Source organism: Bos grunniens, chromosome 3 (genome assembly GCF_055505025.1).
Source record: "Bos grunniens cultivar Pamir isolate PY7600 chromosome 3, Bosgru_T2T1.0, whole genome shotgun sequence".
Classification (NCBI taxonomy): Eukaryota; Metazoa; Chordata; class Mammalia; order Artiodactyla; family Bovidae; genus Bos; species Bos grunniens.
In genome coordinates this window covers 67,467,979-67,479,257 of record NC_141167.1, presented here as the reverse complement: position 1 = coordinate 67,479,257, position 11,279 = coordinate 67,467,979, and positions in this window count along the sequence as shown.

Genomic DNA, 11,279 nt, shown 5'->3' with positions numbered 1-11,279 from the left:
TAAAAAAAACACGTGTTTTTCATTATATCGTTGTCATTTCTCAAATAACAAAGAAAGCATGAAGTGTTATACTAAAAATGATAATAAATGGAATTTGAAATTGACTGTTAGATGATAAAATTGTTCATTGTTTCTAGAAATATTAGCCTGTTCAATGAGTTGGAGCAAAACACTAGAAGGCATCAAATTTGCATCCTAGTTTTGTTTTCCTCTTGGTTTGGTTTTTAATCCCTTACATTTGCTTCAAATATAAGGTATAAACTTTGCTGTTACCCCTTGATTTCTCAGCTAGAGGAACCATTAGTGGTAGTGGTTTAGTCACCAAGTTGTGTCCGACTCTTTGCCTTTACTTCCAGTGAAGTACACTTGTAAGATGCTGGAAGAAAATTACTAAACATTAGGAATATTCCTGGTGAGAGGAATCCCATCTTGCTTGAAAGTTCACTGGTGGCTCTCTGCTGCAGGCAAGAGTAGAAGGAGGGATGTACCATGAAGAACTGGACGTCCTGACAGTACTGGGGCTGATAGACGCTGATACATGGAGGCCAGGTGTTGGCATTTAAACATCAAAAGTCGAGTACCCACAATGATAGTGGTGAGAATCAGGGTTTGTTTTAGCTCAGGCTCTATAACAAATTAACACAGACTGGATGGCTTAGACTACAAATGCTTATGTCTCCCAGTTATGGAGGCTGTAAGTCCAAAAGTGTGTATCAGCACTGCTGGGTTGTTTGTAAGTGTCCTCTTGCAGCTTCACAGATGGCAACTTTCCTATTGTGTCCTCATAGTTTTGGAAGAGTGAGAGAAGGAATACCTCATATTTCTTTGTTATGAGGGCGTTAATCAGACTCATAAAGGCCCCACACTCATTACCAAATAATTTCCTCCCCAAAGCCCCACTTCCAAGTACATTGGGACATTGGGAGTTAGGGTTTCTGCAAATGAATTTTGGAGAACACAAGCATTCAGTCCATAAAATGGTTGGAGTGGAAGCCAGCGGGACCTGGCCAGAGAAAATTCTGAATATGGCAAATAGAATAGGATGACCATAGAGTCAAAATGGATGTGGAAGAAGCAATCAAATGGAATCAAGGATGTTTATCAGGAGGCTGAGAGGTAGCCTCGATGAAAAGAAAGTCTGTAGCCTTGATCTAAACCAATTTCAGATAATGAACTTATCACCTGAAAAGGAAAGGAGGATCGCAAGAGAAATGACCCTTCAACTCTAGAACAGGGTTATATGATAATGATTTTCCCATTCCCCTTCTAGGGGACCTCTGGAAATTTACTTGGTACCTGTGTGCTGGAGAATGGGGATGCCTGCATGTTCTGAGGACTCTTGGAATCAGGATCCACATTTACAGTGATACCCAGATCCTGAAAAGAATTTACAGCGTCCCTGTTAAAGTAGAGGCACACGGGATCTGGTGATAAATCCAGTCCTGGCCAGGGTGCAATGCAACAAATTTTGTCTAGTGTTTGTTTTCAAATGAAAGTAAAGTTCATCCGAGGACAAAAACCATGACCTACTTTTCTGCGCATCTTCATGGAGTATGTTTAGGCACAGAGTATACTGCATAAGACTCTGCTGGAAACACAAAATACTGATACATGCATGATGGTTATCAATTGCCAGAGTTCCATGAACACTCCAAAGGCCTGAAGGAATGATAATTTGGATTTCACACACTAGATTAAGATCTCTAAGTTGATTTAAATGCTAGCAGAATAAAAGAAACTTTTCTGGCACAGTCTCCTCCTCTGTGACCTCCTCTGTGTATCACAATCTCTGTGCCTCTGCAAGGATGTTAACACATCTCCACTGGAGATTTTAAATGACTTTATCAATTATAACTGTGTCTTCAAGTGTTCAGAAGGAAGAATGACTTTGCCTTTTAAGTAAGAAACTGTTTAGTAAAGAGTATGTGGCCAGTAAATGATAGGGTTTAGTGGACAAGCAAATTATTCTATAGAAAACCTGTATATCTTTTCCCATCGAGAACTTGAATTAAGCAGATGTTCTAGTCCCTTAGACCAGAGACATCCCGAATTGAAGAACATAAAGAAGTCTTGACGTTTTTAGATTTGACATATAAGTGACATTACACAGTACGTGTCTTTCTTAGTCTGACATCTCGCTTAGTATAATGTGCTTAAGGTCCATCTGTATTGCCGCAAATGGCAGAATATCCTCTTGCCTCATGGCTGAATAACATTCTGTTGTGTATATGTATCACTTCTTTTTTGTTCATTCATCTATTGATTGGTGTTTAGGTTGTTTTTATATCTTGGCTGATGTGACTAATAGTGCAATAAACATGAGAGTACAGATATCTCTGTGAAATAGTGTTTTCATTTCCTTTCAATAAAAAATAACCAATACAGTATACTAACGCGTATATATGGAATTTAGAAAGATGGTAATGACAACCCTGTATGCGAGACAGCAAAAGAGACACAGATGTATAGAACAGTCTTTTGGACTCTGTGGGAGAGGGAGGGGGGGATGATTTGGGATAATGGCATTAAAACATGTATAATATCATATAAGAAATGAATCGCCAGTCCAGGTTTCATGCAGGATACAGGAAGCTTGGGGCTGGTGCACTGGGATGACCCAGAGGGATGGTATGGGGAGGGAAGTGGGAGGGGGGTTCAGGATGGGGAACACGTGTACACCCGTGGCAGATTCATGTTGATGTATGGCAAAACCAATACAATATTGTAAAGTAAAAAAAAAAAACAAAAACCAAAAAAACCAACTTTATTGATCATTTAAAAAAGAAAAAAAACTTTCAAAAGTAGTTAACAATTTATTCATACACCTGTTCTAATACTTATTAAGGAATATTTAGTTCTAATTATTTACACTGTTTGCTAAATTCTTATGCCCTACCTGCTATTGTCCTGGATTATCTGAAGAGAGAAAAGTAAAAATATTGTTTTCATGCAGATTACACCCTGTATGGACCATACATAATATTATGGCAATATTTAGGTAGTAATAAATGTTGTGTATGTGTATATATATATATATATATATATAACCTGGATAGTGATTAAGACTCAAAGTAGAAACCAAATACTCATTCTTTAAGTGTGATTTCAATCTAGTCTTTCTTGTCTAGGCATATAATTGTGCATTACTGAATCCTAAGGACCAAATAAGATAGCATCAAAGCACAATAAAACCCAGAATACATGATGATTGAAAGAATGAGTAAATAGATGAATGGTTGGCTGAATAAATAAGTGTAACATTTCATTATCATTTCAAGGGATAATCAATATCCATTATTGACCATTACCCATAGTCAAAATAGGAAAGGTGTTTGCTGAGAATGTTGTGTTTTTCCATCTGATGGAAAGAACATACAGACAAGATCTCAAGTAGAAGGATTATGTTAATGGATTGAAGCGAAGGTCTTGATAGGAAAAATGTGCAAGCTCTCTCACAGAGCAAGTTTTGAGCTTTATAGCTCTGAACTGTTAACTCTGGAGTCCCAGAGTGAGGCTAGGACAAAGGTTTCTGACCTTAGGTAGATATTCAAAGTGATTTTCCATCTCAGGTCTGAGTGATGGAACATTTAACACAGCTAAATTGAGCTCATGAGTCTTTTCCAGCTCTTTTTAAAATAATAAAATCTCTTTATCTCTCTAACACCAGTGTCCGGAGAAATTATCATTGCTGGTCTTGGACTATTTGCTCTAAGGTCTGTTCTGTTCCTTTCCTGCTGCTCTCCACTGCTGTGGAAATTTCAGCTCAGCACTACACACATTCCTCCTTCCCCCTGCCTGCCTACTAGCTTCAGCCAAGATATGAGGCACTGGATGAAAACTGTGAGTGAGGAGGAAGGGACAGTTTGAGGTCTCTGCATCCTGTGTTCTTCAGGTAGTGTCTGGGAGGAGGTACATCTCTGTGGCTCCAACTCCCTCAACAGAGGCCTGTGAGGCATCACTTTCTGCTTGAGGCCCAGGCCTCTGGACTTCAGTATCAGCATCTTTATCAGTTTCAGCATTAGTATCAGTCTCTAGTTTCTGAAGCCTAGGATGTTGTTTCTTACTGCAATTACTTAGCCCCCAGGGTTATTGCATGAGCCCCTGTCTCTGTTCCTGTGTCACTTGTACAAATTTATTATGTTTAAACAAACTGAAGTGGTTTCTGTTTCTATGACTGACTGCAACTGGTATATCAGCTCTACAGTGTTTTTCCTAGTATCTCTTTCCTTGGAAAGGTGCCTTCCTTACTCAGCATTGTTATTTGAATGGAATTCTTTTACTTCAGCAATATGATCCTATTTCCCTGACCACCGTTTTTATGCCCAGTAGTCTCACGTTGCACTGAATATGGTGCTCACTCTTGGCCCAGTTGACTGATGCAGGGACTGATTCCAGTCCCTGATCAAATGCAAATTAATGAATTCCTCTCTGATATATTTGCACTAGGAGAGGTCCCAATGTCTCTCTGTCCCTGCTGACTGTCCACTAATACATAAAATGCAGAAACTATCAAGTCTATTTCCTTCCACTTAAAATATTTAATTTTTTTCATTGTTGTGAAATATATACAACATAATGTTTGCATTTTATCTATTTTTAGAGTACAATTCAGTGGAATTAAGTACATGCACATAGTTGTTGCAAGCTTCACTGCTGTCTCTTAGCCTTTTTCATTTTTCTAAACTGAAACTTTGTATCTAATAAACAAGTCTCCATTTCCTTCTCACCAATTTCCTGGTAATCACTAGTAAACTTTCTATGAACTTTACTCTGAATACCTCATATAAATGGTGTTATACAGTATTTTATGTGATAGGTTTATTTCACTTAGCATAATGTTTTCGGGTTCATGTGTGTTGTAATGTGTCAGGATTTCCTTCCTTTTTAAGGCTAAATATTATTCCATGGCAAAAATATACTGCATTTTATTTTTATTTAAAAATTTAAAAAAATTTATACAACTTTTAAGGTTACAATTAATTTACAGTTATTACAAATTAATGGCTATATTCTCTGGGTTGTAGCTTATTTTCCATCCAATATTTTGTACCTTCCCTGCCCCCACCCTTCTATTGTCCCTCCCTCCTCCCACAGTAACCACCAGTTTGTTCTCTATGTCTGTGTCTGCTTCTCTCTTATTATATTCACTAGCTTGTTGTATTTTTTAGATTTCACATGTCACTGATATCATGTAGTATATTTCTCTGGCTTATTTTATTTAGCGTAATGCCATCCAGTTCCATCCATATTGCTGCAAATAGAAAATTTTCATTCCTTTTTATAAGTGAGTAGTAGTCCACGGTGCATATATGCCTTACCTTCCTTATCCATTCACATCTGTTAGTGGACACCCAGCTTGCTTCCATACTTCGGCCATTGCAAATAATGTTCCTATGAACACTGGGATGCATGCATCTTTTCAAATTAGTGTTTCTTCTCTCATTCTTTTTTTTTTTTTAAATATATTCCTGGGAGTGGAATTGCTGAGTCATATGATAGCTCTGCTTTTAGATTTTTGAGTCACCCCCATGCTCTTCCACTATGGCTGCACAGATTTATATTTCCACCAAGAGTGTACCCAGGATTCCCCTTTTCTCCACATTGTCTACAGCATTGGTTACTTGTGGTTTTTTTTTGATGATAACCATTCTGACCAGTGTGAGGTGATAGGTAACACATTTTATTTACCCATTCATAAAGTTGGTGGATAATTGGGTTAGTTCTGCTTTTTGGTTACACAATCTTTCCAAGTTCACATGTAACATTCACCAAGATAGATGGAAACAGTGACAGACTTTATTTTCTTGGGTTCCAAAATCACTGTAGATGGTGACTGCAGCCATGAAATTAAAAGATGTTTCTCCTGGGAAGAAAAGCTATGACAAACCTAGACAGAATATTAAAAAGCAGAGACATTACTTTGCCAACAAAGGTTCATATAGTCAAAGCTATGTTTTTTCCAGTAGTTGTTTATGGATGTGAGAGTTGGACCACAGAGAAAGCTGAGTGCCAAACAGTTGATGCTTTTGAACTGTGGTGTTGGAGAAGATTCTTGAGAGTCCCTTGGACAGCAAGGAGATCCAACCAGTCAATCCTAAAGGAAATCAGTCCTGAATATTCATTGGAAGAAATGATGCTGAAGCTGAAGCGCCATTACTTTGACCACCTGATGGGAAGAGCGGACTTACTGGAAAAGACTCCAATGCTGGGAAATGCAGGAGAAGAAGGGGACGACAGAGGATGAGATGGTTGGATGGCATCACTGACTCGAGGGACATGAATTTGAGCAAACTCTGGGAGATGGTGAAGGACAGGGAAGCCTGGCATGCTGCAGCCCATCGTTTTTAAAGAGTTGGACATGACTGAGTGACTGAACAACAACGACAACAAGACCACATTATGGATGGTAAAACACACCTTAACAATTTAAAAGAATAGAAATGTTACAACGCATGTCTCAGATCATGGTGGAATTAAACTAGAAACTAATACCAGAAAGATATCTGGAAAGTCCTAAAATAGCAGGATACTAAACAATGCACCTCTACATTATATATAAGTCAAACAAGTCTCAACGGAAATTTTAAAATGAATGAATTGAAATGAAAATACAACTTATCAAAACTGGTGAAATATAGCGAAAGTTGAAAGAGACTTGTAAGTTTCTTCTTTTGCCATGATATGTAATCTTATGAAGACTATAGACTAACAGCTGTCTGGGTGTTTTAAAAACTCATCTGAGTGGATAAATTATCCGCTTTGTTGCAATTAATCTTATCAGCCTCTGGTAGTTGCATTTGAGGTTCCTACATTTCTCAAAAGTCCCAGAGAGGAAAGAAGCCTAAACCTTGAGTGGTTGTGTAGCATTTAAGGGCTAGAATGGGAAGGGGAAAGTCTGACATGGGTGGATTGGGGGTTGTTGAATGCAGGAAGGGGAACACTGATAGAGCTCAGAATAGAGCTCTGCCGGGAGCCGGTGAGGCATTCCACTCGTGACAAAGGTCATGAGGAAGGAGGCTCGGCATACGCAAAGGCGGGATCGAGCCTCAGGAGTCCGCCCGGATATTCTCGAGCATCTACCCCCCAAAAAACCAGAGTCTGCCTACTTTATTGCTTTGTGCTCTCACCTCTGACTTTACTGGGGGCTGTCCCCTACCACCATCTCGCTCTCTCTGTCAAAGAGTTAACTTACAGCTCCAATTAATAAAGTTCCTGGGCAATTAGGAGTGTTTAAATCCAAACCCCTCAGATGGCTCTCTAACTTGCCTGACAAGTTTACCCGGACTCCTACAGCTATGCATACGATTGTTTACAGTCTCCCAGCCTCAAGAGGCACGGGAAGCTTAAGATATTCAAATAGCTTAGAGCCTCTCAGAGAGTTAGACACTGTCAGAATAAACTAGTAAAGGATTTCATTGATGAGCCAATGCTTGTTGCCAAGTTTTCACATCCCCTGAATTGTATCCTTGAATGTGTATTAATTAATATAGTTGGTATGTAGAAAAAATAAGTAGTGGCCTTGGTGTTAGTAACTTTAGACCCTTAAGGTAATAAATTATTTTCTTTGTTGTAAACCCATTACACATCCGCTCTATAGGAATGCAATTTTATCTTTGGAAGATGGCGCCAAACCTTAAAATAATTACTCTTAGAGAAAATAAGTCTTTGTTGATAAGTTCTTGTCAAGAGTCATAAAATGTTAGTAGGCCTTCTGGCCAGAAGATGATGTAAATCACCTAAACCATTTGTATACGATAAATTTGCAGGAAAGAAACCCTGGTTTTTGATAAGAATCAAAGACTGCTGACTTTGCATCCCCTATTATCCTCTATGTGTAACTTAGGGTATAAAAGCCCCTGTTAAAAATAAAGCTACCGGCCTTGCTCACCAATGCTTGGTCTCCCCATGTCATTCTTTCCTTTAACTTCCGGCTGAAGTCTCCATCTGGAGCGTGGATATCCTCTGTGACCACTTATTTGCCTGGGCTTCTAAGACCCACTCGAGAAGGTGTCTAAGGTGGGGCACCTTCCGCTATTCGAGAGGGCGCCTGCGGCCTCCGTGGTCAGAGCTAACCTGGTGTCACGGGTTATATTGATTTTCCGCGTAAACCAAGCTACTCAGCCTCTTTTCTCCACTGAATTTTCCTACTGAGCTATCCTCATTCTATTACTCTTTATATCTTTGATAAATAAATAAATAGTCGCCGACGCCGTCTCCCCTTCGAATACCCTGGATCAGCAGGGGCTGGTCTTCGGCAGAGCTGTCTTTCCTTTTCTCCTAGATGAAAGGGAACATATTAGTACATTAGGTCTTGGAAGAGCCAGTACCCTTTCCATTTGGCTTTTTAACAGCCAGAATGAAAGTGTTGCATGGGCTAGAAATAGGAACCAGAAGTCCCTTATCTAAAAATCTTTGAATTATTGGGAAGAGTCCTTCAAATCCATCTAAGGCTAAATTACACTGGGGACTTGTGAGGAGGACCATGGAGACATGTACCTCTACTTATCATAGCATTCTATGATGGGGTTCTACACCACATAGATGCCAATATCAGTGGAATTTCTTGTCTACAATGAGGTGAAATTCTGTCCACTAATTGGCTTAAGTCCTCTGCAAAATAGGTACGAGGTTGAAGAGGACAGAGAAGATTAGTGAAATCGGGCAAAGCCATTAGAGGAAGCAGGTGTGAAGGAAGTGAATAGACGTGTGAAAGAAGTCCTTCAGGGTCTCAATGACGTTTAACACCCCAATTCACAAAGTTATTGGGGTAGTTGATCTAAGAAGAAAACTCTATTGACACTGAAGGGATCTTATAAAGATATTGAGAGTCTGGCAGGCAAATTGTGAAGCAAATTGTCAAAGCCCACTACTGGCAGTTTGGTAATTTTGAAGGGGCCAGAAAAAGAAACAGTGTTAAGAGTGAAATGTGTCATTCCAATATCTATGATATTGTGATTGGGTGCCAATCACATGATTGTGAAATAGTCACAAGATTGGATGCCATTCAACTCACAAGGGTAACATCATCTGGTGAATTTAGTGGGAATTAAGGGCATGGTATGTCTGCTTTCTCAGAGCTGAGTTAGTATTTCTCCTGTGAAGAGGGTTTTGGGTTCTTTTCTTTCCATCTGAAGGCTGGACATTCCCAAACCCAATAGTTTTTTTTTTTTTTTTTGCAATACCAGCAAGCATCCTGGTCAGTGCAGGCCTGTATTATGGGGTTTTGTCTTCATTTAACTTTTCCTAATTGCTTTAATAAATAAAGTCATATGATTTGATTATGCATTTTCTGTTTTTTAAGAACTGTTGCCCTCATAGTGCTAGGCTAATGTCTGAAGTTCAGACATTTCAGTATTTTAACAATAGCCATTTTTTGAGGGAGTAGTGTCATGAAGCTTGAGTCTTAGGTCATTCAGAAAGCTGTAACTAGAGCAAAGGCTGCTTGGTAACTGAGTTCAAGTCCCGAATGCTCTTTCTAAGTAATGTCTAATTGCTGATGATAATTTGTCAAGGTTTCTCCTTTAGTTGTTTTCAAGTTTGAATACATGACCAATCAATTTTAACAGGATAAAACTCAGAATGTCTTCTAATGATTTTTCTTTGACTTTTTTACCCCCTGAATGGACTCTGCAGTGGTTTGAGATCTCTTAAAGGAGATCACTCCTGGGTGTTCATTGGAAGGACTGATGCTAACGATGAAACTCCAATACTTTGGCCACCTCATGTGAAGAGTTGACTCATTGGAAAAGTCCCTGATACTGGGAAGGATTGGGGGCAGGAGGAGAAGGGGACAACAGAGGATGAGATGGCTGGATGGCATCACTGACTCGATGGACATGAGTTTGGGTGAACTCCGGGAGTTGGTGATGGACAGGGAGGCCTGGTGTGCTGTGATTCACGGGGTTGCAAAGAGTCGGACACAACTGAGCAACTGAACTGATCTGAACTGAACTGAAGGTTTTCCAAGATAGTAGTTCCTTTAGCTTTCCAAAACTAAAGAAAGGCATACCACAAATAAGAGGATAAGTTGATATAAGTTGGAGGATCTCAGAGAGTAAGCACCCAACAACTCCTGAATTGTTAAATAAATTTCTCTCTTTCCTTTGGGGACTTGGTGGATTTTAGTTGTGAAATTTGATCTAAGACCAAGGTTTAAATGTTACTGTCTATGTTCGGTTTTGATTGTGAGTAAGTGGTGGGGGTGTCTTGAGCATCATCTACAGATGGTGGAGACTCAATACTTTTACCTTGGAGGTTAACTTAAAGGCAGAAGAGCATTTTAAGAGCAGAAGGAAAAGGGACAGTGGAGAGGGGAATATGGAGACACTGGAGAATGGAGTGTAGACGATAGTGTTTTGGGAAGGCCAAGAAGGATCTCAAGGTCTGAATGAAAGATCTTGGAATCTTTTTATTACTGGGATTCTCTAAGTTAAAAGTAGTCAGCAAGGATTCAAGATAGGGGTGTGAACTGAGAAGCTCTCATGCTTTAGATCATTGATGTCTGAAATTCTAATGCAGTTTCAAGATTATACACAGACTGTTAAGAATAAAAAATTTGTCCTTACTGTGCTATCATCTGAAGCAATGAGATAGGAGTTGAACTCAGTAACTGATCTCTAATCAAGTCAGGAATGAAGAAAAAATTTTAACAGGTGTACAACCGAAGTCCAAGGTGAAAGTTCTGCAGAGCACAATGGTGAATCTGTTGCAGCAATAGACTGTAATAGAAACAGTATACTAACACTTCTTAAAATGGCAAGGAAGTCTTTATTCAAGATTTTTGCAAAAGGGGTCAAAGCTGTTGCAATAGAGAAGAAATATTGAGCTCTGATACAAATATAGTAAAGTCAGTTGGGAATATATAGCTGCCAAGCAGAGTTAGAGGGTCAGGGCATAAAAAATTACTGAAGGTGGCACAGCGGTAAAGACTCTGCCTGCCAATAGAGGAGACGAAGGGGATGTGGGTTTGGTCCCTGGAGTAGGAAATGGCAAACCCACTTCAGTGTTCTTGCCTGGGAAATTCCATGAACAAGAAGCCTGGTGGGCTACAGTCCATGGGGTCACAAAGAGTTAGACACGACTCAGCACGAAGACAGGTAGGTAAGGATAAGGAAATTCTTGTTAAACTGGCTAAATAGGACTGCTAAAGACAGACCAACAGCTTAGATATTGAGTCTTAGTAAGTTCAGGTGCTGTAATAAAAACACTATAGACCAGGTGGCTTAAACAACAGAAATTACTTTGTAATAGTTCTAGAGAAAGTACAGGATCCTGGGAAG